The sequence below is a fragment of the Pseudochaenichthys georgianus genome, chromosome 17 (genome assembly GCF_902827115.2).
Source record: "Pseudochaenichthys georgianus chromosome 17, fPseGeo1.2, whole genome shotgun sequence".
Taxonomy (NCBI): domain Eukaryota; kingdom Metazoa; phylum Chordata; class Actinopteri; order Perciformes; family Channichthyidae; genus Pseudochaenichthys; species Pseudochaenichthys georgianus.
The window spans coordinates 38,012,109-38,039,090 of NC_047519.1; the positions used below are offsets into that span (position 1 = coordinate 38,012,109).

The 26,982-nt window shown below is 44.4% G+C and overlaps 1 pseudogene; it reads left to right on the forward strand.

Moving 5' to 3' along the window:
• The first annotated feature begins 2,600 nt into the window (after window positions 1-2,600).
• Window positions 2,601-26,982, forward strand: part of LOC117462446 (contactin-associated protein-like 4) — a 119,285-nt pseudogene continuing 94,903 nt past the window's right edge.

Genomic DNA, 26,982 nt, shown 5'->3' on the forward strand with positions numbered 1-26,982 from the left:
AATTGTTACCACTCAAGTTTGTTGTAGAGTAATAGAGTAGAGTAGGGTACGGGACACACGTGCAATTCAAAGCAAGAATCCACCAGGCATCAAACACTCACGCAGGCCGTAAAGGTTTGTTCACCTAATATTAAGAAAACCTTGAATTCACTCCATGACTCCAGGATGCAGAAGTTGTTAATTCACGTTGCTTACGGTAGATTACAAAGACTTCATGGCAAGTAAAGCTTGCACAATCCATCTTCTGCTGTTTCGAGCTGTCTCAATATAAAGTATATGGCTTTTTTCTGTTCTGCTGGAAGCATTTGCCACCATATTTTAGTGAAAGCAACTGGTTCTATTGAACAAATAATAAGTGCATTTATGTCCGTTTGGTTTGAAAATGTTCAATACATGTTTTTTCCTCTATAAAACCTTCTCATTATTAGATCAATTCAAGCTAACCACAGCCACTTCTCTCCGTTTGTGTGGAAACAACATGCTTTAAAGGGGACCTATCATGCAAAATGCACTTTTGTACGTCTTTTTATACATGAATATGTGTCCCCGGTGTGTCAGGGAACACAACCCTCTCTCTTTTCCTCCATACTCAAATCTCTAAAAGCGGGGCTGCAACGGATCTGATACAGACTGATCCAGACTTGAATATTCTCTGACGTCAGGAACGAGGAGCTCTGCCTATATGGCCAACTCTCCACCGATCAGGGGAATGAGAGGTTGGGCCACCACCGGCCATTGCCGCTCGAAAGCGCTGGAGACGCTGTAGTACATATGCCAGGCCTGTAAGTGGCGCTGTAGTCTGCCACAAAAGCAGCGAAGAAGACTTCTCGCACATGGTTGCCCTTCTGTTTATTCTCCGCTGTGGCTCTTTTTCTCCCCCCCCCGAGGCAAGCGTTTGCTCCCGCTGCTGTAATTCAATGCAATCCCTCCCCGTCGAGGCAAGCACTGTCATTCTCTCCGGTTAGTCCACCATCAGATGAAAAACACCCACGTCTCCGCCTCTTCCAAGGAACGAGGAGACCGTGCTGCAGAGTTTCAGTTTCTGGTCAACATGTCCGTTAAAGTTGAAATCTTCCGGACAAAATTAGAAAAGTGCCTGTCAAAGGTCTTCTTTGTTATTTATTGAAAACAAATTAATAATGACTCTATATAATCACGGAGATCTCTTTTTGTCCCCCTCTTCTCCCCGCTGCAGCCTAGCAGCTGATCTCAAAGCACGCTCCCCTCTCCTGCAGGGGGGCGTGGTCAGCTACAGGGGGCGTGGTCAGCTACAGGGGGGCGTGGTCAGCTGCAGCTCACAGAATCAGCCCCTGCAAAAACAGCGCTGGAAAAGAGCAAATAGAGCGAAATGAGGCATGGCTAAAATACAGGATCTGTTTGGTATTTTGAAAAAAAAACTATATTTATATACTTTATATAGGTATGGCCCTACAATATATTGTTCAAATATAGCATGATAGGTCCACTTTAAACAGCCAGTTAGATTTAGGGCCCTAACCCTTTTAAATGAATTCCCACAACACAAAGCCTGTTTGAGTTTTTACTGCAAATGTGGTTGCCAGTGGAAATTCATTCTTACCCATCTGGTTTATTTCATTCTGACATCCTACCATTTTATTTCATAGTATTTTAAGCTGTCCTCCACTCTAGCTTTGAGATCACTTAACGAGCTGCTGAATTCACACTAATGTTAAAAATCTGAAGTAGCCGTGTAACAATGTTTAATATTTCGAAAAGTATGAATCTGATTTAAAAGTTGTTTAACATGAATAATGTCAGAAAGATGTGTAACATTCTAAAGTTGGAAGGAGGTTTCTGAGTGAAAGTATGAAGGAGCAGTTAGCAGTTGAAGAAGGAGCAGTTAGCAGTTGAAGTCGCATGAAGATTTTTCAAGTCTGAAGAGTTTCTCCGATTAAAAATGTGATGAATTATGGGATGTATCTCTGGAATTATGAATGTCGATTCCCGACCGATTCTGTACGACAACAGAGTACATGTTGTTTTACTGGAGACCGGGCTGGCCAGCCTCAGACGCCACTCTACCTCGAGGGACGTGAAAAGAAATTGTGCAAAAATAATAAATATATATATTAAAATAATGCATGCAAAAAACATTATAATAAAATAAATCAAATAAATAAATAGTGCAGTGCCTTAAATGTTTTTCTCTGAAACGTTGACTAACAAGTCCAAAGTGCACAGATTGACACTAAACCAGAGTTCTTGTTTATTACATTTCTATGTGCACGCTATTTTTCAGAACATGTACAAGTTTTACTTTTAAAAAGTGGTGGGGACACAATTGGCCATTTCAAAAAGCGCAAAAGAAGCCTATTCTATGATTCTATGATTATGTCACCCGCATCTGTCATGCAGCTGTTTGTTGGTGTTTTATTGTAACTGGTGAAAGACCATTTGCACCTGAGCGCACGCTTGTGTGCGAGCGCGCATTTCAGTTTGGCTCCAGCCAACCACAGAGCTGCAAAAACTGAGAAAACAGACTACACTGACAACCCCCCCCCCCTCTCTCTCTCTCACCCCCCCCCCTCCCTCTCTCCCTCGTCCTTCAGTCGGGTTTGGGGAGATCTCTCTTGGAGCTGTAGAGGAGAGGTTGACCGTCTCTCTCCTCCAGCAGCTTTCTGCAGCCTGCCGTCGCCTCATCATGGATGTTGGGACTAAAAGAGTCGCTGGGATTATCGCTCAGGTCGCCCTGCTCCTCTGCAGCTCGTCCGGGACACACAGAGCAGGTGAGCAGGCTGCGCGCTTTCTACTTTCCCCGGGGGAGAGGGAGCGAGTCCGGGCAGCGCGGACCCGGAGGGGAGGCTCTCAACTGGGGCTTCATGTCTCTGTCATACCGCCTGGAGAAGTAAAAGACTCATTGATATTCCGGCTGATTGTCTCGTAATGTTAATTTGGATAAAGTACAATTATTTGATTCTCTAGGTTCTGAGAAGGTGTTGTCGCGGTTAGGCGTCAGCACTCGGTTAAAAGAAGAAGGAGACATAAGGAAAGTCTAATTTGAATAATGACTGCCTAATTTTCAGTCATTTACGAGAAAGTAGTGAGTGTTATCAGTGGACTGTGGACTTGCTTTGTGATTTAGGATGTTGGTGTCACCTCACTCCTTTTTGCCGCATTTTAATTAGCTGTTCATTTACTCCCAGGGTTACAATGATCATAAGCCATTCGCCATTTGTCCCCCACATGTGTCAGAAGCAGTTCATCCAGCGTGTGGTGTGCGTAACACATCAGTGTCGCTTTGTTTTCTGGTTCATTTGGTGCTCAGAGCAGCATGGTGGGAATCCTGGGACTGAGCAGGGCCGTGCTCACACACTCCAGAGAGCTGCCACATTGTGTGTAAGTGTGAGAGCAGCCTTTGCAGGTGGTTGGAGTGCTTAGAATAAGATTTAGAGGTCTGCTGTTTGAGTATCTGTGAAGGAAAACATTAATGAGGAAGGTCTTGTTTGCCCTGCTGCGTTAATCTATTAGTAAAAAGGAAGTTTATTCTGCTGTGAAACACAAATAATTCCAAACAAAGAGATGGAGAGAAACCCGAAAGGAGGATATGATGGAGATGAATCTCATGATGAGATACCTGAATGAGATTAAAGCAGATGGCTGTGAAACCCTGTTAAAACCTCTGTGCTTATGTTCTCCTCTTTTACAGCATATTGCCTGATCCTCTCTTTGATTCGTCTGTTCTGTGTCTGACGGAATATATGTTGTGTTTTGTTTCAGCTTTTCTGCTTTTTCTGAGCAACAAAGCAATGTAATAAACCCTTTCTGCCTTCCTTTGAGTTTAAATCCGCCTCGTACCCCTCCATCTAGACCTCTCTATGACACTCTGTCTCCATCACTATGAAAAGTCCTAAACTCAGTAGCGATCACTAAGGTGAGCTGGAAAGGCAGTCGGCTGTAAGGAGAATGGATTTAAAACAGATTCCTTTCTCCCTGAAAGAAACACCCACAGCTTCACCAAAGTATCCACATCTCTTCCTCTCTTCTCCTCCTCCTGCTTCTCTTCCTCTGTTGCTCTCCTCCCTGACCCATCTTTCTGCTGGTTCCTCTTTGCTTTCTGTGTTCTTTTCCTGGCCAACAATTCCTCTCTTTCTCTTTCCGTTTCCATGCCTGCTGCCTCTTCCCCTCTCACCTCCACCTGGTCCCTCCCGCTGAATCAGAGCTGCTGCTGTGTCGCTGGCTCTTTCCTCCCTCAGTCTTCCTCCCCCCCCTCCTGCATGTTTTCCTCCCGTTTCTTGGCTTCATCTCCTCCCTTATCTCTCCTCCTCCTCCTCCTCCTTCCTTGCTATCTTCTTGTGATTTCTGTCCTCGCCTCCTTCTGTGTAGGTGTCAGAGTTTGCGTTCACACATAAGTGGATTTGAAGCAATGCCAACACTTCCCTTTCCCCTCTTCTGTTATCCCTGTCACGATGTAACAGCCTCTGAACCAGCATTTAGACCACAATGGGGCACTAAAACCTTCCACTAAGAGTCAGACTGACATAGACATTGTTTGCAGCTTTAGGTTTTACATATTCAGTGATTTATGTGCATGCCTTTTCCTGCAGTTTAGGTCATAAAGAAACAGCCATTATATTAGAGGTGGATAACACTGCCTTGAATATTTAATTTAAGGCTGACGTTAGCTTTGTTTTCTTTTGTTTCTGCATTAGTTGCATCATTTTTTCTGTAGTTCTTCCTGTTTGTTTTTGTTTTCTCTTTCTCCGCCAAGTCCATGTGTGTCCCCTCCCTTCTCTGCTCTGTCTATCTCTCTGTTACTCTCAGCCTGACCCAGCAGCGCACCCATCTTTCACGAACCATAAACCACAGCAGGGTAATAAGTTAAGACTGCAGATGTGGAGACATCCCAGCCGCGGGTTTTCAGACTGAGCTTCACATCTCGCTCCCCCCCTGCTCACTGTTCGTTATGGAGGTGGTGGTAAATGACAACAAAGTACACATACATATTTTAAATGCCACAGATGGCGCTCTCATCACTTGTGAGCCGGAGGAGGGAATGCTGTGGTTTATGTGATGAGATTCAAGGAAGTCAGCGCGTGAAACAGATACCCACGGGACAGTAAAGTCACAGTGCGTTTAATCGCCTTCTGATATTAACAGCGGGATACTGTCACTGTCGGTTTTGAAATGGCTTCTTGCATAAAGATAGTGAAATTAAAGCAGAATGGTGCTCATTATGTAACTGAACGGTGCGGTCGGTATAAACAGAAAGGAGGTGTTGCCTCTGAAGAGAAATGACGGTTAGTTCAAGTGATTTTTCGGGCGACCTGAGGGCAGCAGAACATAGGGCCGCTCGATTATGGCAAACATCATAATCTCGATAATTTGGGTCAATAATTGATATCACGATTATTAAAAACGATTATCCATTGACTTTGAAAACATCCATTTATTGAAAAAGGACATTTGAACAGCATGTTTTGAACAGTTGATTACGCTGAACTTTAAGTATAATTCAATTGAAAAACCAATAAAAAAAAAAAAAAATTAAAAAAAAAGATCGTAATTTTTTTTCCGTTGCAAGCCAAAATTGAAATTGCGATTAAAATACGATTAATTGAGCAGCCCTAGCAGACCAATCTACAAGCATCAACCCCAAAATATGATTTAATTCGATTTGGAGTCATGTTTCTTGCCAGTCGTGACACTGATCCAAAACAGTCTGGACCCAAAAACCAAAACACTAAGTGTGCTTTCACACTTTAAGTTAATTAGGTCTGGACCTTATATTATCCATTGTTGCCTTTTAGTTCTGGTCTGTTCCTGGTCACACTTACTGTAGTTTTCCACAAACAAACCAGATGAAGTTAAGCAGACTGACAGGTAAGTCATTGATTGGACAGTTTTGTCGATGCAGCCATTTTGTTTTGCTTGTGATGTTATTGTTTGGGGTCACGCAAAGCTCATGAAGGCATTATTCGTATGATGAGATTGAATCAAGCACATGTTATGCAGAATGACTGGTATCGGTACACAAGCCTTGGTGTGCTGACGGGAGACAGGAGCTGGATCTGAGGCTTGCTGTGGGATTGGTTTGATACACTTTTCAATGAACTTAATGAACTGAAAAAGTACATTGAGTCAGAAAATAATAATACCCCCATGGCAGTGTGCCGCAAGGAAGCAGCTCAAAGTCGCTTGGAAAGGCCCACTGTGGAAGTGGACCCCAGAGGATGTGCTATGTGGCTCCTTTCCTAAAGGTCCGGACACACCAAGCTGACACCAAATAACTGACACAGACGGACCCCCGACTGTTGCGATGCCTCACGTCTCTGCGTCTTCGCCAACAGTCGCACTGGAACACACCGCAAAGACTTCAGCCGACGGCCCAGTAGCACATACGAACTGCGCATGCGTGAGTGGCAATAACTCTCCTTACCAGCAGGCGGCGGTAGTGTGTATTCGTCATTCAAAAGAGGCAACAACCGGAAGACAGACTGCGTGTTAACCGAGAGAAGAAGAACAGACTGCGTGATATAAACAAACAACACATAGCGTGCATTCCATTTTCCCTCTACAGCAGTGTTTCTCAAACTTTTTCATTCCAAGGACACTTAACCAATAAAAAAACACTCGCGGACCACCTAACTCCACAAATATCAAATAACACATCGTTTTTCTAGAACAGATTACAAATCGCTTGCAAATGGTACAAACAGGCAACATGTGTGACGAAGGTGTTGCGCTGGGCCATATCATGCAATAGAAAGTGAAACTTAACCTCGCTCCATTGCGGAGATATTCCCGCGAGAGTGCAGAAAACTGAAATGTATTTATTTCAATTGTGAAATGTTACCAATATACTCACGGACCACTAGGGGGCGCTCACGGACCAGCAGTGGTCCGCGGACCACAGTTTGAGAAGCACTGCTCTACAGCAGGTAGAGCGAGAAGCTCACGGGGCTTTCCCGAACCTGAGTCGAGAGCTGGAGAGAAATGAAACCTCAGATCTGCCTTCTTAACAGTTTGTTTGGGTCCCTCACTTCCGTTTCGCTTCTCATGCTCTGATTCGCTAGCTGAACAGCCAATCAGAGTGATTTCTTTCGCCGACAGCCTTTGGCCGACTGATTAATTAATTAATAGATTGTAGCCTGATTCAACATACATTAAGCTTTTGAAATCATGCTAAAATCTGCTATTATACATTCCTTTGGTTTGTTCATTTTCTTTTACACTACAAACAAACAACTCATTAAAGTCTGCTTGGACCACCTTTTCATTGTTGGGTCCCCACGAGGGTTCGATTGACAGCTTCACACCAACCAAGGGAACTGCACCTACCAAGAAACCGACCTGAGTTTGTAGTTACAGAATATTGAGTAGTGTGGTTTTATATCAAACCCGACCCCACATTTCAGTTCCATTTTGTGTTTGTTTTACTCTACAGATTAGTGGGGAAACTTGCCAAGAACAAGTCCAGAATCTCACATGAGAGCAGAAAACGCCTTCACACTAGTAAGCATCAATAGTCAAATCAAAACTGCGTGTCGGTCCCTCAGTGGAGAAAACTGCTTCTGTAACCATTGTTGCACTTTCGCTCAAAAGTCCTACGGTGAGAAATCCATCGTAAAGAACAAGAAAGACCAATAATCCATCGCTGCCTCGGGCATGTTGTGCTTTGAATTAAACATGTTGGCTGTCGTTATAGATCGGCTCCACAATAATACAGCCTGGCCGTGTTTGTGTGCTCATACATTCAGCTTCCTTTGACACCAAGAGCATCACTCCAAGTCAGAAGGTTTTGTAAAGAAATGTTTGAGTTTCTAAGACATTGGCAGTAAAAACAAATGTGTGTTAAAAAAGCGAGAGTGTCCTGCCATGCTAGCGGCTGTGTGATGCTGTATTTCTCTAAGCTCATTGCTAACTAAAATACTGACACACAAAATGCTAACTTGAAGACATAATGTGTACTCAGCATCTAAATGAGTATGCTTACATTTGCATTACACGTTTAAGACTCAAAGTGAAGCGCTTTGAGTCATTGAAAAAGCGCAATAATAAATGTAAGGAATTATTATTATTATTATTACGTTTCCTTAAGGCTGCTCCCAGCATTTGTTTCCTGCCTGACGCAAAGGGAAATCTTGCATGGTTATTATTTCCAGTGACTTATCTCCATGACAAGTCTGTGTGATTGAACCTGATTTACTCTGATTTAAGAAAGTAGGCGAGGAAGAGTTCTCAACATCAGAAAGATAGAAGAAGAATTGCAACGATCACAGATTCAAATCTATATTGCACTGAAATATTTCAGCTTCAGAGAGATGGAGAGGATGGATTGATGAGAGGATGATATTGACCAACAAAGGTACGTTGTTGTCATCTCTTGAAAGTTGTATTTTTTCATGTTGCAAGATATTTTGCAGAAGAACATATATGATTGCAATGTCTCTTCAAGCGTCACGCAGCCGTACTTTGTAGTGCTGAATTAGTACAACTGAAACAGATTGGTTTTGTAGGTATTTGGTCCTAAAACAAAGTATTGATCCAACTAAAATGTTGTCCTGACGATGACATTAGATGACAAGTCTCAAGGTAACCTAGCCACACACCTTATTCCCAGCAACTAACCAAAAACATATTTTAAAAACACATTCTTTTACACAATGTGCAAAAATGCTGACTCGATTTCCAGACTGTAACGCTTGTTCCTGCAGCTCTTTACTGTCATATCATATACATTCATTAATTCAGGAAGTAACATCATTAAAGGGCCCATGTCATGCTTTTCCGGTTATCACCCGTCCCCTTGTTGTTATGAAGGTTCTGCATGTGAACGGTCTGCAGTCACAAGCCCTCAAAGTGCTCCCTGTAGCGAGTAGAGCTCTAACACAGAGAGGACCTGTCTGCTGCCCCAGAACGCCTCGCTGGAGATTTCTCTTTCTCCATTGCTTGCTTCCTGGTTCTGTGACGTGTGAACACCCAGATCAACAACAAAGGACCGGATTGGATCAAATGGACCAATCTGTGGAGCCCCTCCCACACCAGGACCCCTTGGCTAACTAACAGGGAGTCCCATTGACTTGCATAGAGCTCCCTGGTTGGCAACAGACAAGTTGGGATGGCGGAGAAATGCTCTCCGCAGACCCGTTCTCACAGCGTAACAAACCTTTTTCTTTCTCAATATCAAGCCACACTTATTGTTTTTACTTCGGCTGTGAGTGTGTGTGTGCTCAGGATGAGTTTCGCTTGTTCTCGCTGTATCGCCGACCCGGAAACCTGTCTGCTCCTCGCAGCAATGAGCCTCGCAATGAGCCTCGCAATGAGCCTCGCAACGGGCCTCGCAACGGGCCTCGCAACGGGCCTCATAACGGGCCTCGCAACGGGCTTCGCAACGGGCCTCGCAACGGGCCTCGCAACGGGCCTCGCAACGGGCCTCGCAACGAGCCTCGCAACGGGCCTCGCAACGGGCCTCGCAACGAGCCTCGTAACGGGCCTCGCAACGGGCCTCGCAACGGGCCTCGCAACGGGCCTCATAACGGGCCTCGCAACGGGCTTCGCAACGGGCCTCGCAACGGGCCTCGCAACGGGCCTCGCAACGGGCCTCGCAACGAGCCTCGCAACGGGCCTCGCAACGGGCCTCGCAACGAGCCTCGTAACGGGCCTCGCAACGGGCCTCGCAACGGGCCTCGCAACGGGCCTCGCAACGAGCCTCGTAACGGGCCTCGCAACGGGCCTCGCAACGAGCCTCGCAACGAGCCTCGCAACGGGCCTCGCAACGGGCCTCGCAACGGGCCTCGCAACGGGCCTCGCAACGGGCCTCGCAACGGGCCTCGCAACGGGCCTCGCAACGGGCCTCGCAACGAGCCTCGCAACGTCCCGACCAATCAGAGCACACTGGGCTCACAGGAAGGGGGGGGGCAGGAGCTCCAACAAGCCGTGTAGGACAGAGAGTGAATACACATACTTTACAGAGATACTGTGAGAAACCAATGAGAGTTTGGAAAATTGAACAATGTAAATCTATTCTCGTCGACCTCAACAATGGAAATATGATCAGTAGAAATGGCCGTGACACGGGACCTTTAAGTTAACATGTTGAGTGTAGGACAGTAAAATACAAATCATAATAGTGATAATGAATATACATGTTATTGATAGAGCACTTTTCAAGTAACTCAAAGGCACTTTACAGAGTACAAATTCACAACAACACGTAATATATTTCAATGATGAGTTTTGATTTGTGATTTGAACATATCAAAACTCTTTCTGGGTAGCAACTGGAATATAATATCGGCATGTCAAAGAAGTTGTTCAGATATTTGAGTCTATATTTAAGCACTTTTTGTTGCCGACTGTCCCTTTAAAACATTGATATCCAAAACTGAAACGCCTGCTGTTCTCTCCTCACAGAGAACCACACTTTTACTGATCTCCTGCCGGGTCCATAATTGTGCCCTCAGAAAGTTTCGATCTCTTGTGAGTTGTTTTGTTCTCTCAAAGCATAATTTGAGAACGCACAACAGTGTCTCTAAAGCCGTCCTGCATTCATTAGTGGATCCTTTGCTGTGTTGTGATGCTGTGGTTTTCGCTGCTGCTCTCAGAAATCCTCCCACTGGGTACGTTAGTTCTGCTTCTGGGAAAGACTACTGTTTCTAAAGCAGCAATTAGGGGATTCAAAACATGCCAAGCTAGGTTATGTAATTTCTCTTATTTGTAAATGTACCATGTAACTGTATATATGCAATGTTACATTTCAGCTTTGGGTGACAAACCGACCAACAGCGGAGATACACTCTGTTATGGATTGACGAGGCCTACATTCCCCATGGCTGTAGCTTGCATTGCTCAGAAGTGGATTTGATACAAGCTAACTCTGAATAATTGTATTCCCTTTTTGAGGTGCAATATCCAATCGATTCCAGAAGTTGTTATCTCAAACTGTTTCATAATGAACTTGTTTTGTTCTTCTCTTTGTTTACTTCCATGTCCAGGATGTTACGTGGTGATCCCTCGAGAACGGATCCGAACTGGTTCCATATCATGTTTTTGTACCGTTAGTTTACTGTCCTGTTAAATTGGCCAAATCAATGTGTTTTATAAACCTTAAAGCATCACAATACTACGGCCCATTATTTTCATTAGGAGAAACCTTCAAAAACGATGCAAATATAGAAACGCTTATGTGCCAGAACACAAATGAAGAAGCATTTTCACAAACTTGACAACACATGACCAGCCTTCAGAAAACATTCACGAAACATGCACAGGGTTTTCTAAAAGCGCTGCATAAACTAAACGCTAAATTACTATTATAAAACCATACTTTTTACAGGACATGAACACACACGTTCAGAGTTCAGACACACACACACACACACACACACACACACACACACACACACACACACACACACACACACACACACACACACACACACACACACACACACACACACACACACACACACACACACACACACACACACACACACACACACACACACACACACACACACTCTCTGATGGATTTGTATGGCAGAAAGTCTTTCTCACAAGCAACACATTTACTAACTGCAACAGCTCAGTACTGCCCCCTGGAGGTTTAGGATAAATGATGTGCGTTGCTTTTTTAAGACAATGTTAGCTTCCTGGTGCAGAAACAAAAAGCAGGCTCGCACGCACGCACGCACGCACGCACGCACGCACGCACGCACGCACGCACGCACGCACGCACTCACACACACACACACACACACACACACACACACACACACACACACACACACACACACACACACACACACACACACACTCACTAAATAAGAGAGATATCCGACAGACATAATGATCCCCCCCCTCCGTCCGCAGCACTCCTTCAGGCTGAGGCTGCAAATTAGAAAGTATTCCCAGTGTGAAATTCTTGCTTAAGTGTAGTGGTCAGAAAGCAGCGGACGTACTGCACATTAAAGCTCCTCAGTGTGGGATTACAAGATGAGAGGAAGATTAAAATGGCAAAGAAGATGAGGCTGTTTGGAAAGGGAATAAAAAAAAAAAGAGAAAACCTTGCTCACACAAATTCCGGTACAATTATGGGCTAAAGTTATCATACAAAAAACTGAGAACAGATATAAAATGGCAGGTAAAGGAACAGAGCAAAACACAATGAATGCATATAGTGGCATATATTTAGATATGTGCATATTAGTATTCCTAAGAAGACATATTACAAATAAGCAAATGTTTTCTCGCATGTTTCTGTCAAACATGATATAAGATCACACGGTGAACTAGCTCAAGGGATTTGAGCCCTCCCATTGATCGTCTTTAATAATCGTGCATGAATTCTCTCTGTACGGTTTTTATTTTGCTGTTCTGCAAGTGCCACGGCCAAGGTCTGGCTGAAGCCGTTTATCACAGTGAAATGAAGGAGCTAAAACAAATCCTGAGAGGTAATGAGGTTTGTTTTTCTTCCTTCACAATAACTTAGCGTCGGTGTGGAAGCAATGGGGCAGTGTTATTCCAAAAGCCTGCGATTAAAGCAATTAAGGATGGGCATTCAGCCTAAAAGGAAGCCCGGAATGAGTTAGCATGCTACCACTTCCGGGATACCTTGTTTGGAAGTCAACAGTTTTTGTGTGTGTGTTGTTGGTTAAATGCCTTAAAGGTGGGGTATGTGATTTCAGAAACACTTTTTGTTATATTCCATGGAATCATCTTATCAAATGCTTTGACAATAAATACATACAAAAATTAATCTGAGCCGGCCCGGCTAAAATAACTGGATGGCCTACCTGCCTTCCATCTCGTGCACTAATCTCGTGCCCTCGTTGGTCATGTGCGCGTTCGTGCGTGTTGGAGGAGGGGCTCTGTGAGGAAGTCTGAAGGAAGGGGCAGATTTTTTCCGATTGTGTACTTTCAAATTCTAGCACACTCGAGCTGGTTTCTCCAAAGTTACATACCCCACCTTTAACTAGGTCTTTGGTTTTGCACACGTTTTGTTTTATGACATAAAACACATCCGTAAATACCCCACTCATGAATGTGCAAAGCTTATACGTGTCTTAATAATGGTGGTTGCCAACATGCAGGGCCGTTTCTTCCTATATGCGGACTATGCGGGGGCATAGGGCCTATTAAAGTGTAACAGATTGATGCATCTCCACAGATCATCTTAAAGGCTTCGGAATCCCCCCCATTGTAGTTAAAAAACTGTCAAAACTAGGGCCCCCAAACAGCATCTTGCATAGGACCCCCAAAAAGCTAGAAACGGCCCTGCCAACATGTGACAAAAGGAGACTACAACATTAGCCGTCTTTAGCTTAGCGGTGGTGATGATGGGAAGTCATGTGACCGTGCTGTCGTTCCCTTATAGCCTAACGTTAGCTTTTTACATCTGGTGATAGAATTGACGCTTAAAAAGTGGTGTGAATATGTGGATATTATCCTGCTGAAGAAAACCTGTTGGTATCATAATCGTGTGTTTGCCACAGAGACACATTTCTGCACTATTCCAAAATCAAATGGAAACATCACATTGCTTCTATTCGAGAGAGCCCTTGCTAAGCTAAATTCCGCTCAAACCAATAAAGAAAACCGCAATCACTTCACTTTGAATAGATGGTAGGAAACATGGCTTCTTATCTGTCTCAAGTTGACTTCAAGTTTGTACAAAACAAGGTCAAGTTATGAACAATACATAGGCTCATCCTCATCTATATGCTAGGCTGCTCTCTATCTCAGTCTACCTTGAAGTGTTTATTTCCCGCTTGAGCTGATTTAGAGCCACTGGAGTGAGTGCTAATCGTAGCCTAATGGCAGATAATATCAATAACTCTAAATTGCTTTTAATCCTAGCCTAATGAAAGATAAAACTCCTACCGTGCGTGTGTGCGGATTAGCATTTCCCCCCCCTCACTCCTGGGCATTAAGATGATAGCGTCTCACCGGCTACTCACAGGATTCCCAAACCTCCTCAAGGAAAGACATTTTAAATCTGGGATTAAACGGCGTCCTGTCATGCCTCAAAGTCAGAGGCTGAGTTGGAAGTTCCTCGGGAAGTGAGATATTTTTATCAGGTCAAAATGAAATGAATTTATATTCAGACAGGTTTTCATTTATTTGCTTCCTGTCCTCTAATTTCCCTGCGATCCCGACACCAAGCGGGAGACATGAGAGGCAGGTGATCATTCATTTGTAATCCTTGATCTTGTCAATAGTGTTTCCACTAATGATTTAGTTATTAACATATTTGCAGATGAAGGGATTCAACGAGTTGCTGGAGGCTAAGTGGCAAATTCTGCGGTGTTATTCCCCGCCCAATGAAGGCTGTTCGGGCTCTTTTCATGTGGACTGTGGAGGGTTATCTCCAGGGGTGCTTGATTCAACTCCTGAGCTCAGGAAATATCCCTCATCTGTTCCAGGATTAATCTGGTGAAGAAAACTCTAAACAGGGTGAACATTCAGCCAATCTCCCGCATTGCCCCCGTGAAAGTATTGCTTTCCAGTGAGCTCGTTGTTTTGCACCGAGAAGAACGTAAAACCTGTGGATATATAAACGATTGAAATTCCCGGTAAGCCTCCCGGTCCTCTATGATTCATGAGAGGGCAGCATCAGTGAGGGCAAACATGAGAATAGGGAAAGTAGATAAATCCACTTCATATTTCTTCTTTAGTGTCATTTATGGAAATGTGTGCCGGCAAAGTGGAGCCATGACTGGGAGCAGATGAAGTCAAGGATACAGAGCCACCGGTCATGAATCTATAGTTACAGCATTAGCCCAGAGTTAAGTGAGGAGCAGCCCATCCATTTGATATCTGGACCTGCCTGATTACTGTCTTCAATGGACTTCCCCAGAGGAAGTGTGGCTCACTAAACTAAATGATGTGGCCCTATTATGCTGCGTGGGTGTTCCCTTTCCTGTAGGGTGTCATATAGGTGTGCATGTGAATGGTCTGCAAAGGCTAAGATCTCTGTGTTCCCTCCAGAGCAGTGTTTCTCAAACTTTTTCATACCAAGGACACTTAACCAATAAAAAAACACTCACGGACCACCTAACTCCACAAATATCCAAAAACACATCGTTTTTCTAGAACAGATTACAAATCGGCTGAAAATGGGACAAACAGGTGGCAACATGTGTGACTAAGGTGTTGTGCTGGGCTATATCATGCAATAGAAAGTGAAACTTAACCTCGCTCCATTGCGGAGATATTCCCGCGAGAGTGCGGAAAACTTAAATTAACTTATTTATTTAAAATGTGAAATGTTACCAATATACTCACGGACCACTAGGGGGCGCTCACGGACCACCAGTGGTCCGCGGACCACACTTTGAGAAGCACTGCTCCAGAGGGTAGTTCTCTTCCACACACTCCCCCCTGCCTGAAGCACCTCCTTTGGTTCCATCCTTAACATAGTGACATCACTACGTAACACTCACGTTTCTATTGGCTAGTGCTCCAACATATTGTACGTGATAGACTAAGGGGCGGGACATCTCTAAGCGGTTGACCAATCCCAACAGGGCCGGCCAGCTAACCAATCAGAGCAGACTGGGCTCTGGTTTCAGACAGAGGGTGACACGAGGTGCTGCAGCACAGGCAGTATGAGAAAAATACGACAACAGGAATGTTTGTTGGGGCACTTAACAGAGCTCAAGTGTTCACCCAATGTTCAACAATATCTGTTTTATTTTCTTATTACTGCCGATTTTTATTTTTATTCCATATTTTATACTGTTACATTTATATTTTACTATATTTTTTATTATTTAAAATATTTTTTCTAGTTCTCTATCTGTGTTTTAATTGTTGTTTTACTTTTATGTATGCACCACGACACCAAGTGAAATTCCTCGTAAGTGTAAACCTACCTGGTAATAAACCTGATTGAGCTGTGGTTTGAAGTCCTGTTAGCAACAACTAGCTAGCAAGCCACTGTCGCAACGTTGGCATTACCCCCACATTGTGCAACAGAGAGAGACTGGTGATGTCGCTGAGCTCTGGAGACACAGACTGCTGCAGGAATTTTAATGTCACATTTTCATGTCCTCCACATTTGAATAATAAGTTTCGCCTTCAAAATCTGAAAACTTGCCCCTTTAATGATGTGACGGTGGAACTCTGCATTATTCAACGTTTGTGTTCTGCATCAGCGCATCTACATAACTTTCTACCTCACAGTCTACGCTCCTCTCAAATAGATACTGATCGCAGCTTAATGCCGTCACTGCCGTGTGTGTTTTATGAAGTCGTACTGCGTGGCCACCTCTCTGCAGACGGCTGCCGTACAGCGACTGCTGATGAGAGGAAGCAGAGCCGCTCACTTTGCATTAGAGAGGAGGACGCAGCTGAGTCAGTGGCCATTACAAGAGAAAGTCTACGGCTGAATTTCGACTCAACAAGACAGAGTTTGATCTGAGCTAAGCACGTTCAGATCAGGGAAGAGGCTGGAGTAATAAAGTAACAACTGTACAATCTTAAGTATTTTCATATTATGCTACTTTTTCCACGACATTGTGGAAGCCAATATTTTACTTTTTACTACACTAAATTGATCTGACATCTTTGGTTACTAGTCACAGATTCAGATAATAGAACATATATATATACATTAACATATCATCATTATAGGTAAAGATATCCAGAAGCAGTATATATAAAGTAATCAAAATGAGCTCCACCTTTACCAGCTGTAAGGAACACATTAATGCATCAATATTGATCATACGGTAAGGTAATATCAAGTATTTTTATGTTGGTGTTTTAAGTATATATATAGGCTAAAGAGCTATCCAATCAGAGCAGACTGGGCTCTGGTTTCAGACAGAGGGTGAAAAGAGGTGCTGCAGCACAGACAGTATGAGAAAATAAAGAGATTTTTGAACATTAGAGCATGGAGACATGTCCCAGGAGAGACACTACATACTGATATGAACCTGAAGATGAGCATGATAGGGCCCCTTTAACATTTTTGTAATATTACAATTTTGTATTGCTACTTTTACTTAAGTACACTTTCTGATGACTTCTTCCAACACTGACTACAGGGGAAGAGAGGACATGAGGATGAGGAGAATTGAAGGTGGATAAGAGAAGGGGAGAAGAGGAATATAAAGCACGAGAGGGGTCAGAGTCTGCAGGCTGTCTGCTCGTAGTGTTCCCTCTCTGCACAACTGCTGACATTTCTACTGCCTTTCCCATTTTACCCCTCAATGACTCTGCAGAGTGTGTTTGTGCCACCATCTGCTTTCTCCAGGCACAGCCTCACATCTTGGAGATTGTTTCCAGAGGAGGATGTCTGTTTTTACATTACATGTCATTTGATAGACACTTTTATCCAAAGCGACTGACATACTCAATACTGACAATCCCCACAGGAGCAATTTGGGGTGAAGTGTTTCAGTTGCAGTGGGACTGGAACTTGCGACCCTCTGATTCAAAGTTCAGCGCACTACCCACTGAGCCACAGCCTCCCTTCAGTGACATTCTCAACTGCCTTTACAATTTCACCCCCTGCTGACTCTTCAGTGTGTGCATATATGTACGCACATGTGTGTGTTTTTATGTTCAGCGCTGAGTTTGCCGAGCTCTGCAAGTTGTGGGTTTTTTGAAAGACTGCACTCGTATCAATACGAATGCCTCACCCGTAAAACAGCGACTCTGGTGATATTTGATCTGTGAAATATCAGCCTCCTTTAAAGCGGGATCTTGGGATGAAACAGACTGATGATTAAAGTAAAGCCGACAGTGGATTTATGTCGGGTGATCACGAGGCTAAGTACTTCCCATTGTATATACACATTGTGGTACATACATTTTTTCATTGATTCAATTGATTACTGTCAACATAACATTTAACCACCGATTAGATATGAAAGATTATGATAAATCAAAGCTTGCTTGCCTGACGACCTAAAGAACCACACACCTTCTTATGCTCGCTGCTAAATGGAGAAAGAATCTGCGATAGACTCAGGAGTGAGTTATATCATATCATCTGCTCCTGATGCTCAGACTTGGAGATGAAAATACGTCCCAATCTCTACATAATGTTGCGACAGGGGGCAATAGTTAAGGGATTAGTGTATAATGCTATGACTAAATCCCCAACCACTACGTTCTGCACTTAACATTTACTCTAGCAATTTGGCAACACCCCCAGCCACTGGCATCCGCTGGGCTTTTGACTGGGACACACCCATTTGAGTCTGATCTGGAGTGCTACATCTGTAACCTTTTGTTCGTCACGGCAAGAAAAAAAGATAAGGTTCCAATAGGGATTCATACTGTTCCAGTCTTTATCAAACGCATGCGAACAGATGTAGTGTAACTCCTCAGGGAGCAGAGCTTGCAGGTCTTGACCGGTCATATCCCAACAGCGTGATGTATTTATCTCAACGCAACAAAACAATTGGATTCTGTAAAGTGCATTAACAACACAGAGATAAAACGCTCCAAGCTCCTGCAAAAGATTACATGTAAGGCGGGCAGGGAAAAAAAGCGATGTCGCCTACTGTACAATCCTCTGCTCCCAAACGACCTGCATGTTTCTGGCAGGAAGTGCAGAATCTAGTGTAAAAGATTGGCTGCACAATTGGAAAAAATAACTAATTGCGATTGATCATTTTTGCATCATGATTCTCATCATCATTGAAAGATATATCAATATGAACATGGTGTGATGTTACCTAACAATGTTCTTTGTTAAAGGTGGGGTATAAGTTTGAGAAACCGGCTCGAGATACACTTTTTGTTATATTCCATGGAATGCTCTTAACATCCCGATAGCAATGAATATCTGAAGTGCTTTGACAAAAAATCCATCATAATATATCATCTGTGGAAGCCGTGGCGCTGTAAAAAACACGACCAATCATCTGAGCCGGCTAAAGTAACTGGATGGCTTACCTGCCTGTCAGGGCACGAGATAAGTGTGTGCCCCGATGGAAGGCTGACAGGCAGGTAGGCCATCCAATCCGTTTAGCCGGCCCGGCTTTTTACAGCGCCACGGCTTCCACAGATGATATATTATGATGGATTTTTTGTCAAAGCACTTTAAGATATTCATTGCTATCGGGATGTTAAGAGCATTCCATGGAATATAACAAAAAGTGTATCTCGAGCCGGTTTCTGAAACTTACCTACCCCACCTTTAAATGTGTGTAAAACATCATTTGTAGGGTGTGATTTCTTTGCAGCTCCACAAGGCTTCATTCAAAATGGTATTATAACACTAATTGAGCCTTTAATAAATATGTTGCCCTTCAGATTTGAACATTACAGTAAAACAGCCCGAGTGTCAATTACTTTGTCAGTTTGGGTGCTAGCTGGTGTCGATGTTGTTTTCTGAAACGCCTCCTTTGTCTTAGGTCGATTCAGGATTGCTAAAGTTTGATAATGTGTACACCAGATCTATAACGGTTTTTACTGAAGTTACTATTCCATCAGATCTTTTGAAGAACAATCTATGAAGCTGTGACAGGAAAGATTTGCCACCGTATCCCATGTTTCTGACCGGTGCCCTAATTGAGGTCTCTCTTGACTTTTCCCCCTGCTTTCCTATATTCATCTGTGACGTGGAGGTTCAGTAGGTCAGAGTAAAAGTGCTGAATTAAAGCTTCTCTCCCCAACTTCTGAAAGCGAAAGAAGTGCCTTTGTGTTTCCTGAGTGGCAGGAAACATGAAATTATCTGCAGAGAAGATTTATTAAGAGCATTACACGGCTGGAAGGAAACCAATTCATGTTGCCGGCTGCTCCTGTCGTGGTTTAGTGAACGTGCAAAGAGGCCACACACACACACACACACACACACACACACACACACACACACACACACACACACACACACACACACACACACACACACACACACACACACACACACACACACACACACACACACACACACACACACACACACATATGTCCTGCGGTGTGTAAGCGTTTCCTTGTCTCTCTGTCTGTGCCCATGTGACTACTGTTAAAGTGTCAGGGGCTACAATTTCCCACATCCCAGTAACCCTCCGTCCCTTTGACTGTCAGTAAATTATTCGTCTAAAGAAACCATTACCTTCCAGTGTATCGCACATGACAACAATATGTGTCTGTTCTGGCTTCAGTATTTTCCACATTGCAACAACCTGAACTGAAGCAGTGGTGTTTTTGTCTCCTTTCCTCCCCGAGTATCCCATTTATTTTAATGTCGCACTTCTGAAACCGATGAATCATGCCGAGCTGCCAGGATGATGGGATTTCTGTTTCTTGGGTGCTTTTCGCCTGATTGATGGAAGAAAATTACTTTTATTCCTACAGATGTTTTCAATGACGAGGCGAATATATTCAAATCACTTACGGTACTTACTGCAGCAGGTGATATTTTACGATACGTCCCTCTGGAGCCATTAGTACACGAGACGTAGCCTCCAGCCTTCCCTGTAAATCTGCATAATTGTGACAGAGATTATGATTGACAGCGAATGTTTTGGGCTTCAGCAATGTTTGTACTGAGCTGTGGTAACAATAATAATAATACATTTTATTCATTATTATTCATTTTAAGCGCACTTTTCATTTGCGTAGACAAAACTCAAAGTGCTACAAAATTAAAAAGGGTGAAACAAAACAACAGAATACAAGCAGCGACGTGTACTGTATGCCGGCATGGCATAATGTGGGGGTTTTAAAAATCTAGTTAAAAGCTATTTTAAAAAGATGCGTTTTCAGGCCTTTTTTGAAAGCCTCCACAGTCTGGTGTCCTCAGCTGGCTTGGGAGGGCACTCCACAGTCTGGTGTCTTCAGCTGGTTTGGGAGGGCACTCCACAGTCTGGTGTCCTCAGCTGGTTTGGGAGCGTATTCCACAGTCTGGTGTCCTCAGCTGGCTTGGGAGGGTATTCCACAGTCTCGTGTCCTCAGCTGGCTTGGGAGGGTATTCCACAGTCTGGTGTCCTCAGCTGGCTTGGGAGGGCCTTCCACAGTCTGGTGTCCTCAGCTGGCTTGGGAGGGTATTCCACAGTCTGGTTTCCTCAGCTGGCTTGGGAGGGCACTCCACAGTCTGGTGTCCTCAGCTGGCTTGGGAGGGCATTCCACAGTCTGGTTTCCTCAGCTGGCTTGGGAGGGTATTCCACAGTCTCGTGTCCTCAGCTGGCTTGGGAGGGCATTCCACAGTCTGGTGTCCTCAGCTGGCTTGGGAGGGTATTCCACAGTCTCGTGTCCTCAGCTGGCTTGGGAGGGTATTCCACAGTCTCGTGTCCTCAGCTGGCTTGGGAGGGCCTTCCACAGTCTGGTGTCCTCAGCTGGCTTGGGAGGGTATTCCACAGTCTCGTGTCCTCAGCTGGCTTGGGAGGGCCTTCCACAGTCTGGTGTCCTCAGCTGGTTTGGGAGGGCCTTCCACAGTCTGGTGTCCTCAGCTGGCTTGGGAGGGCCTTCCACAGTCTGGTGTCCTCAGCTGACTTGGGAGGGCCTTCCACAGTCTGGTGTCCTCAGCTGGCTTGGGAGGGCCTTCCACAGTCTGGTGTCCTCAGCTGGCTTGGGAGGGCCTTCCACAGTCTGGGAGCAGCGGAGCAGAAGGCTCGGTCTCCCATGGTCTTCAGTTTGGTCCTTGGTGGGATGAGGAGGTTTGCCTTTACTGAGCGTAGGTTCCTCGTGGAGGTTTGTGGGGTGAGCAATTCCTTGATGTAGGAGGGAGCATTTCCATATATGCACTGATGAGTGAAGAGGGTGATATTGAAGTCAATCCTGAGTGAGACCGGGAGCCAGTGCAGTGATTTGAGGATGGGTGTGATGTGTCCGCACTCTCATCAGGATCCTAGCAGCGGTGTTCTGGATGTATTGCAGCTTCTGGAAGTTCTTGCTAGGAATCCCAATGAGAAGTGCGTTACAGAAGTCCAGCCTGGAGGAGACAAAGGCGTGGACACGTCCTTCAGCATCTGGCAGACTGAGTGTGGGGCGGAGTATCGCAATATTTCTCAGGTGGTAGAAAGAGGTCTTGCATATTTGCTTGATGTGGGCCTCAAAGTTCAGATGAGGATCCATTTGAACTCCCAGATTGGTAACCGTTGGTGAGAGTGGAATGTTCTGACCGGAGAAGGTGATGCTGGTGATGGTGGAGGCACGGACCTGATGTGGAGTGCCAACAAGAATGGCTTCAGTCTTGGAGCTGTTTAGCTGGAGGAAGTTGTGCTTCATCCACACCTGTATCTCCTCCAGGCATGTGGTTATTGTGGATGCTGGCAGAGGGGCAGAGGGGCAGAGGTGCAGAGGGGCAGAGGTGCAGAGGGGCAGAGGGGCAGAGGGGCAGAGGTGCAGAGGGGCAGAGGGGCAGAGGGGCAGAGGGGCAGAGGTGCAGAGGGGCAGAGGTGCAGAGGGGCAGAGGGGCAGAGGGGCAGAGGTGCAGAGGGGCAGAGGTGCAGAGGGGCAGAGGGGCAGAGGGGCAGAGGGGCAGAGGGGGTTGGGTTTGCTCTGATGGAGAGCTGCGTGTCATCAGCATAGCAATGGAAAGATATTCCATGCCGGCTGATGACACGGCTGTGGTGCAAGTCCACAGCAGGTTTTAAGCTCTCTAATCTGTGTGTATGTGCGTTTAACCGGGCAGTGTAACGATGAAGAGATTTCAAATGCTGCCGTCACCGTTTCTGATCGCTTCATTTGGTCTGATGTCTGTCTCCAACACACATTGCAGTGTTAGCTGTAAGCATCAGGATGTTGTTTGTGTGGGCTGATCACTGCATGCATTCATTCTATTCATGACACTTCATAAGCTTCCAGATCTTTTGACACCAAGGACAAGAGTTTTCATTTGACTTGTCTCTCTCTGGTTGCTCTGGTGTCGTGTTGGGAGTACCGAGAGGTTTTTCTTCAAAGCAGATTGATATGTTTTAATGGAATAGTTTCATATTTTGGGAAATACGAAAAAAAGGTGGCTACTGTAAGAGTAAAAACTAAAAACGCAAACACCTCTAAAATGAACTCAACATGTTAACTTCAGCCGTTCAAATACAGAAGACAAACACATGAAAACAGCCACACTTTACACAAAGTAATGTGTTAATAATTGATCTTGCTGGTGCTGAATGTTGTTTCATTTGGACAGATTTGGAAATCAACTGCGATTAATTAACTGAAATGAAGTCTTCGTAGGTCTGTAAGTGTAGAAATCAGCTGACAAGTTGGATGTTTGCAGTATCCTAAAGTGTGTCAAATCATTCCTAGTCCAGACTATAGAGTGCGTTAAATACCCTGCTGAGGTCATGCAGTTGCAGTTTGGCTGTAGACCAGGGGTGTCAAACTCAAGGCCCGGGGGCCAAATCCGGCCCGCGACTTCCTTTAATGCGGCCCCACAAGAGCTTGCAAAGAATATAATATGTTTATTATACGGTTACATGACGATTTACAGAAGCATGTTGCCCATAAACTACATGTCCCAGAATGCATCTCAAATTAGACTTTTTTCCCAGAATTTGACTATTTTTTTTAAATGTAACTTTTTTTTTAAAATGTCACTTTCTTTCTTTTTTAAATGTCACTTCCTTTTTTTACTTTTTTTTCCAGCTTTTCTTTTTAAATCATTTTCTGACATTCTCACTGAAGAGAATTGCAATTATTTGCCCCAGACTTCAGGTTTCAGACGTAGTTAATTATGAAGTTATTACCCTATCAGATAATAATCCAACGCAGAGGCGATTATATAATAGAATACATTATTTTATATATATATATTTATATATAAGTTACAACCGGCCCTTTGAGTGCAGCCATAATGCTGATGTGGCCCGCGATTAAATTGAGTTTGACACCCCTGCTGTAGATTAGGTGCCATATGCTGGTGTGAGGCAGGATCAGATTCTCTCACCCTGTGCTATTAATTGTGTGTCAAAGCAATGCTAATTACACGAGCTCCTGCCATGTCCTTACCTTCAGGGTATTAGTTAGCACAGTGCGCTGCTCTGCATTTCAATGAATCAATTAACAAGTCGAGCCCCAGGCAGCTCCGGAACAGATACTGGCTGCTGGAGAATCATTCAGCAGCTTGAATCAGCTTGTTCTATCACAGCCAGAGTCTACATCGAACATGGTGTATGATTTAAACGCAAACACAACATGTAAGTGTCATTTGGATTTACTGTTTCACCGTAGAGCTGATGCGTGCCGTCACGGGGGATTTAATAAGGTTATTGTTTCTGTTTTCTCAATTGTCTCAGTCCGGTCAATGAGTGACTGGAGGTGAACCATTAGCACTCTGTGTCAATCACTATTTATGATTGATATTTGATCAGAGCAAAACAGACACTTATAAGGGATCACCAACAATTAAGACTCCAAAAGAGCAAGGACACTTATATACTAATAAAGGAGTGGCTTATCTAAAGCCAGTTGAGTAGCACTTGAAATACTTGGCTCTATGAAACCTGATGTACTTATGATTCTGTTTTCTTCAAGGTTGTGTCTTCCTGGTCGAATGCACTTAGTGTAAGTCGCTTTGGATAAAAGCGTCAGCTAAATGCAATGTAATGTAATGACAAATATGTGTATCCTTGTAGGTTGTTATGATGCAACCTCCAGTTCCACAGTTTGCCTCCGAAACATAATTTCAGCCAGTTAGCGTCGTCAAATCTGATGATCACCGGGCGCCAATGTCGGGGGTTATGGCTAGAAAGGATCCGTCTTGTGTAAAACTCTCGCGGGAGTTTGCGAGTCACGTGGCTGAATGTTTACGTTTGACAGGCAGCCTGTCAGTTACGACCGTTAACATCAGTGGGCCACAGCGACTGATGGTGAGAAGCTAAACCATCTATTAATTATGTCAATTACAGGGAGTGTAACTGTGTGTGCGGCTAGCTGGATGCAAACAGGTACACGCTGTCTTTTCTTTCCCATGCTTGCTCTTCAAACAGCCGACACACACACACACACACACACACACACACACACACACACACACACACACACACACACACACACACACACACACACACACACACACACACACACACACACACACACACACACACACACACACACACATTTTATTGTATAGTTGAGTTTTGACAGCATCCATCAAACTAGATTGTTTGCCGTAGTGATCTGTTTTCTAATGTCTGTGTTTCTGAACGACGCCTGTGTCTGCATATAATGTTCGTATTTAGTCTCCTGATTTTAAATGGGAATTAAATCATTTGAGTGTTCCCAAAGAACCGGTGTTCTGCAGTTTGTGTGGGCCTACTGTACTGTTGCACAGTTGACTGTAGAAACTATGTCCAGGACAAGGTGTCTGGAAGTTGTGGAAGATTCATAGCCAACCACACTGAAGACTATGGAGGGATTGATCAGCCTTCTCATTTCTCTAACATCACCAGAAGTCATAATTTAAGGGGTCATTTCTCAAAATGTTCCCTGCGTGGTTTATCCACCATTACAATAGCCCCACCTAAATGTTTTATTACGGTCCACCATTGGAGGAGACGACCTACCGCGCCGGCAGTGGACCACTCTGAACCGTCTACGAACTGGGGTCGGTCGCTTTAAAACCTCGATGAAGACGTGGGGCTTGGCGGACAGTGCGGCATGCGAGTGCGGTGACACTGAGCAGACCGCTGTCCATATAATCACCATCTGCCCCTTATATAGACCACCCTCGGAAGCCAGCCTCTTCGACCTAGGACCAGAGATGCGGGCATGGCTACATGACACCGAGTTGGACATCTAACGTTATACGAAAGAAGAAGGTGGTGGATGTTTTTAGTCTCTGCACGGACTTATGTATTATTAATACACCACACAAACGCAGACCACTATATTTATATTCCTTCAATACTTCCTAGCCTTATCTCTTCGGGTCAAACTGGAGGTGGAAATTGTGTGGATTACTAAGAAGGAACATGTTCTACTGGATGATTGACGGTGCTGTGGAGCAAGAACAACGATGTCCGGAGCCTCATTATCTGCTTACTGCTGCATGCTCTGAATGGCTGAAGGAGAGGGCTCACGCTGAGCAGCACTGACCTCTGGATGTTTGGGGCTCACAGAGCTCTGAAGAGCAGGACCTTCTGTTCTCTGTTTGCTGAGTGATGGATGGAGCTCATCGCTATTCAAGGTCTCCGTCCCAGACTCTGTGGGCACTTTGTTATTCAGTAAAGAAGTGGACAATGCAGGTGAAAGAGCTATGGCCTCTCTGTCACTCCTGTGCCAAGTATAAGTCCGCCCATCTTGTCCGTGGTGAGTAATTGGGCTTGACACTGCCAAGGCCTCGGCCCTTCAAAGATTTGAAAAAAACATCTTTTGAGACTTTTAACAGCCATCAGTGTATACGCCCCGAATGATAAAAGTGACACTGTGGATGGATAGATGGGCTCCAGGAGAGAGGTTAGACTGCGCTCTCGCTCTAAATCCACCTCAAGTACCAGAAACGATTACACATTCATTTGATGGGAGGATATTTTATTGAGATGAAAATCCATAATCCATCACTCAAACGCCGATATGATGTTCTCCTGCTCTTATCGGGGAACTTCTGCGGTGTTTTAATTTGTTCACCAGAGGAAGAGAGGTCTATTCTTAGATTCAGTTCATTCTTACATTTTATTCCACATATATTTCAGACAGGCTGAGAAGTCTTTAAGAAAAGCAGTGGCCTCTGTGTCCCAAACGCCCTCTTCTCCTCCTGTTTTACTTCCTGTAATCACATCTTAAAGGTGGGGTAGGTAAGTTTCAGAAACCGGCTCGAGTTACACTTTTTGTTATATTCCATGGAATGCTCTTAACATCCCGATAGCAATGAATATCTGAAGTGCTTTGACAAAAAATCCATAAAAAAATTTCACCTGTAGAAGCCGTAATACTGTAAAAAGTACAACCAATCCGATTGGATGGCCTACCTGCCTGTCAGCCTTCCTTCGGGGCACAAACTTATCTCGTGCCCTCATTGGTCATGTGCGCGTTCGTGTGTGTTGGGGGAGGGGCTCTGTGAGGAAGTGGCAGATTTTCTCCGGTTGTGTATTTTCAAATTCTAGCGATCTCGAGCCG